This window comes from Dioscorea cayenensis, unplaced genomic scaffold (genome assembly GCF_009730915.1).
Source record: "Dioscorea cayenensis subsp. rotundata cultivar TDr96_F1 unplaced genomic scaffold, TDr96_F1_v2_PseudoChromosome.rev07_lg8_w22 25.fasta BLBR01001744.1, whole genome shotgun sequence".
Classification (NCBI taxonomy): Eukaryota; Viridiplantae; Streptophyta; class Magnoliopsida; order Dioscoreales; family Dioscoreaceae; genus Dioscorea; species Dioscorea cayenensis.
In genome coordinates this window covers 1,018-7,050 of record NW_024088135.1, presented here as the reverse complement: position 1 = coordinate 7,050, position 6,033 = coordinate 1,018, and the positions used below count along the sequence as shown (strand labels likewise).

General features: G+C 42.4%; 1 pseudogene; it reads left to right on the top strand.

Annotated features, from left to right (window-relative positions):
• Positions 1 to 3,278: 3,278 nt before the first annotated feature.
• On the top strand, positions 3,279 to 5,654 carry LOC120256942 (annotated as a pseudogene).
• The last annotated feature ends 379 nt before the right edge of the window (positions 5,655 to 6,033 follow it).

Genomic DNA, 6,033 nt, shown 5'->3' with positions numbered 1-6,033 from the left:
GAATCAATCCACTAAAAGAGGCTTAAGAATAAATAGTACAACACTTTCTCACTCTCTTAAGACACTGAATATCCTCTTAAGATTGACCGATGCCCACTCTTCTCAACCCTCGCCCAAGGGTCTCTCACTTCGTGGCTCATCCTAAATCTTCACACAAGATATCTTATATAGACGCACCGACATCCAAATAAACCTTCCTCTTTTAGAATTCTCTGTAGCTTCCTAACTTGGACAACTTCGAAAGTTAGATGTTGCAACACCCAGTTGCAACATGGCCTACCTCATCGAACATGATCGAAGTTCTAGCCATTGCACACCGAATCATGAACCTTCAACCTTCCCTGCTCCTTCGACCCGCCTCGTGAGCAATTAACTCAACCCAAGCTCCTCCTTCCCTGCAGCTGCTTCCTTCCCTCACGCCACTTCAAGAGGGTCACCCTCTCCCGAGGGACGTGCCCACTCAAAGGCACACGCAACCATCTCACCAAAGATGGTCACCGAAGATCTCCCGATCTTCTTTCCAAACTTGGCCCAAGTTTAGTCTTCCTAAAATATCTTCGTTTGACTCATGGAAATATTGTTACTAAACTTGATCTCATCTTCATCCAGGTTTAGCCTTCAATATCTTCAAGCATGATCTCCAATCATCCATGCTTGGATCTTCAAATCTCTAATCATATCTCATGTAATCTTCAATCAATCTCCATACATGATTAGTCTCTATAAATAGTTCCGCCCATAATTAGCTCTTAGATCTTTCTTTAAATAGTTTTTGCTAACTATGGTCTTTATAATCACCTTGGCTTGTCCTTGTCTAACTTAGTTTGTGTCTTCAAATAGCTTCACACCAAACTATGTTCCATACAATCTTTATGATCTTGAATTCTTACCAATGATAGAATATTCCTCTCCCTTTTTAAAATAGATCTTTCCAAAAAGGAGTTCTATCAAAGATATGATTTATCATCCCGGATCTTAACAAGGATAGATAAACATACTTTAAATAAAACTTACCCTTCTTGAAGAGATTCTTTTAACTTGATGCACTTTCCAAAAATAGTTGATCATTACATGACTACATTGAGAGGAATATCTTCTAATAATCATCTTTATTATGATCTTCTAACCCTTGTAGCTTCACATGTCATGACATCAACATTTTGCCACATCATCATCCTAGTCATTACTTCCTTTGCTAAGTCATCATGCCACGTCATTTTTCTCTTGCCATGTTACTACTTGGCTTGTCAAATAATGTCAATCCACGTCGTCAGACCTAACAAAACTTGAGAATTCTTTGTCATATTCCGTTAAAATCAAGGTGGTTGGGCATTCTTAATCTCGCTGATTTCAATCAGGCTCTCTTGGGCAAATGGTGATGGAAGTTCTCCACCTATTGTAGTTCCTACTGGTCTAACATCATTACTTTTAACTATGTGCCGATTGGTGGGTCGATCATTCTGTTCCATACTATCCCAAGGATCAACCCTTTGAAAAAGATCTACTTAAGTGCAGAGCTGCTTTCTTAACTAGTATTGATGTCTCTATCAAAGACGGGAAGGACACTTCGTTCTGGCTAGACCGATGGTATGAGGGCTCCATGCTGAGACACAGATGGCCTGACCTCTTCGCTCGATGGAGTAATCCCCTCAGCTCGGTGGCAGATTTCTGCCTTGCAGAGCTGGATCCGAGTTTTGTGTTGCTTCTTCCATTACGATCTACACTTCTTCTCGATGTTACCCATGATAAAGACTCTAAAATCTGGAGATGGAACAACAAGGGCTTCACTGTGAAATCTTTGGTTCAATTATCGCATAAGTCCCTCAGCATTATGTATTTTCTGCCCTTTTAGTCCTTGCAATATTTTTAGGTACAATTAAGTCCTTATATTTAGTTGAATTAGGTCATTTTAGTCCGATGTGTAGATGGGTAAGTGTAAATTGTAAGGACTTAATTGTACCTAAAAATATTGTTGTGGACTAGAATTACCCAATTTGACTAAATATGAGGACTTAATTGTACCTAAAAATATTAAAAGGATTAAAAGAACAGAAAGTACACAATTATAGGGACCTGTACGGCAATTAAACCGAAATCTTTTTACTTCTTTCTCAACTATGGTGGCTCTCGTTGCGCCTTCGTCAAGGTTCTTTGGAAGGGGACACTACCCGATTATAGTCAAAGCTTTCTTCTGGCCGGTTAGCCCTGAACAATAAAATTTTAACTCAAGATAAGCTTGCTTCCCAAGGGGTTGCAATAGAATCTCAACCAAGCACTGTCCTCCTGCAAGCTGAGTTGGAAAGTGTTGACCATCTCTTAATTCTTTGTCCGCTTTTCCTCTTTGATCCGGGGCCCACTTTGCTTTCGTGTTATGGTTAGGGGCCCCCACCATCTTGGCAGAGGCTTGGACCTCTTGGGCTTTGGAAGGATCGACTGAGTCAAAACCATCTAGGATGTCTCCTGATCCGAGCCATCTGTTGGGTCATTTGGACTGAAAGCAATAATCGCATATTTTCTTTTGTTGCTGTAAATGTTTTTGCCATTATCGGTAAGATTGATCATTTACTCATTGTTTGGATCAATGCAGCATCCGACTCGTCTAGGTTTTATCTTGTGGAGTCTCTTCCTACGATCAGGCATAGTCTTAGTTTCGTGGGCTCCCAGGATCCTTGCCCGCCCTCCTCCTCCCTCCCCCCACTAAATCCGCCAGCTTTTGCTTGGACGACTGACGTTTCCCCATCAACGGCGCCTTCTTAGTTTGCTCTCCCTATCGCGGCTTCCGACATCTTCTTTTGGCGTTGTTTATTATGTTGCTAGTTGCTAATGTGTTTTGTTTGATTTGTTTTTTGTTTTATCTTTTTTTGTCCCATGTTTACACCTCCGGGTGTTTTAGAGGTATTATTATTATTTTTTTGGTTGTTATGTTGTCTCTTTATTCTATTCTGATTAAGTTTTCTTGATGAATTCAAGGTTAACCATTTAAAAAAAAAAATTAGTTGAAGAAAAAGGACAAACAACAAAGTCTTTATTCACGTGAAATGAAACAAAAGCGCTGCTAGCGTGCATAGAAAGAAGCAAGGCGGTGGTGAAAAATCCAATTCATATGCATACGGGTAGATGGCAGCCACCAAAATTAAGGACACTCTCAAGGTTACCTTACCTCTCAACTATATCCTAGACTTTTTTTTCGTGTTTTGCCGTCGTCCCAGATATATGTATGTATATATATATACATATATTCTCCAGCGTTCGCCAAATTAATATATATATTAGATCGATCGAGATTGATAAATCATCTCTTTCAGCAGTCATGGGAGTTATACGTGGGTTAGAGCCAATAAGCAAACAGAGCTCAAAAGGAATTAAAAATAGGTCTGATGAGACGGTGATAGCGGAGCTAGATGGCGCTCTTCTCCTGTCCAGGAACGCCTTTCCTTACTACATGCTCGTGGCACTTGAAGCTGGCAGTCTCCTCAGGGGAGTAATTCTCCTGGTTTGTGTCCCCCTCGTGTACATTGTGACCCTGTTCATCTCTCGGTCCCTGGGGATACAGATGCTTGTCTACATATCCTTTGCCGGGTTGAAGATCAAAGACATAGACATGGTGGCAGCGGCAGTTTTGCCAAAGTTTTACACCGAGGATGTACACCCTGAGGGATGGAAAATGTTCAACTCTTTTGGCAAGAGGTGCATAGTCACCACCAACCCAAGAATAATGGTTGAGCCCTTCGTCAAGAGCTTCCTAGGGGCTGACAAGGTCCTGGGGACAGAACTAGAAACCACAAAGTCCGGAAGGGCAACAGAGTTTTTGTCAGCAAACCCGGTGTTCTTCTCGGGGAGCTCATGAAGGAGACGCTCCAGCAAGAATTTGGTGATAACATGCCGGATTTGGGTATTAATGGAGATGGAGAAACTGATTGTGGCTTCATGTCCATGTGCAAGGTTTGAATTTTCTTTCTTTCTTTCTTTCTTTCTTTCTATCGCTCTTTCGCCCTTGCCGCCCATTTCCCCATGCACTTTTAATTACTTTCAAAACAGTGACTTGAAAAACCTCAACTCCAACATGAAGGGGTTGAGAAGACAAAACCTCAAAACAACCTAGCTAAATGAGGAAATTAGTGCTCGATCTGGGTAAATTTTTTTCGATGAAGATCTTAAGTCGTCGCTTATATCGGTTTGTAGCTAACTTTCATTTCAGATCAACGAAGCCAAAGTTTCTAATTTTGTTTTCTCCCGTGGCGATGGGGATTTCGGTTATCATCGATCGACGTGAAAGTCGTGAAATACGATGCTGGACACCCGAGAACCAACTCAGCACATGTCCACATCATCAACTTATACACGTCAGCTCTAATTGGCTACCACATCATCATCCCTTTCTTCCTCCCCTTCTTTATCTTCATCCTTTTCCACTTTTGGTTGATTATGTGGATAGCTTCGTTTGACTTTGGTTCCAAGGCTGTCTACATCATATTTCCGACTCAACGCTCACTCGATTATAACCAAAATCCCCAATCGCTCTACGGAGAAATAAAAATTAAAACTTTACGCCATTTTGATACAAATTGAAAGTTAGTACTTTCAAACCGATATAGGCGCCAAACTTGTGACTCATTAGAAAAATTTACCCGCTCGACATCAATCTGAAATAAATAAATAAATAAATAAAATGGTAATGTATGCAAGCACGCATGCATGAATGAATAAATAATTAATTACAAGATATGGAATAAGAAATGAGTCAGTGCACTGCACTGCAGGAAGTGTGCCCTCGTACCAAATAATGACTGATGGGAGATGGCAGAGAGTACCGATAAAGCAGTTACAGCGGCCGCTTATTTTCCATGATGGACGGTGGGTCCGGCGGCCGACAGCAATGTGGTGGCGCTGCTGACCTTCATGTGGATGCCCATCGGCTTCATTCTCAGCACTAATCCGAATATATTGCAACATTCCATTCCCTGAGCACATCATCCGGTACAACTACAAGCTCATGGGTATCAACTCTGGGTGGTGAAGGGAAGCCCTCCGCCACCTCCAGGAAAAAGGCAGGCTGGGCTTCCTCTTCGTGTGCAACCATCGCACGATGTGTGACCCATTCATCACCGCGGTGGCACTCTGGCCGCAAGGTCAGCTGCGTGACCCACAGCATCAGCAAGTTCACAGAGATCATCTCCCGATCAAAAGCAGTGGCTTTGAGCAGGGAACGAGAGAAGGACGCCGAAATCATCAAGAAGCTACTGGAAGAGGGGCGATCTGGTGATATGCCCAGAGGGGCACCACTTGCAGGAGCCCCACCTATTGCGATTCAGCGCCCTGTTCGCTGAGCTGACGGGACCAGATTGTCCCCGTAGCAACTCATTACGAAGCAGAGCATGTTTCAAGGCACGACTGTGAGGGGTTGGAAGGCGCTGGACCCTTATATGGTCTTTATGAACCCCATCCCCACGTTTGAGATCACGTTCCTAAAACCACTCCCCAAAGAACACACCTGTGCTGGTGGCAAGTCACCCATCCAGGTTGCCAATTACATCCAGCGACTTCTCGCCGCTACCTTCACATGAGTGCACCAACCTTACACGTAAGGACAAGTACCCTCATGCCTCGCCGGGACTGACTATCGCGTTTTCACCCAAAAAGGATGTCTGATATAAGGGTGGTTTAATTTAATATATATATATGTATAGATAGCTACCAATTAAACTTAAAAACGGATGACAATTTGTGTCAGTGTGTATAATAGAACTTTGATGTTTAATACTTGAACTCAATCTCCAAGAACTTGTTGTTCTGTAGTAGTGAGAATTCCAGCCTGCACGCAGGACCTTTATAACCCACTGGACAATGAGCTTAAATGCATATATATTAAGATTTGATCATAATGCGGAGATAAAAGGAAAATGGTTAGCGCTACTGCGTTTCAACCAACTTTGAAATTCCCTTTAACTCGTAAGTCACCATGAAAATAAACGTATGGGTAACATATGGCATGGGGAAGCTTCCCACCAGTGACCATAAAAGGAAAACATAGAA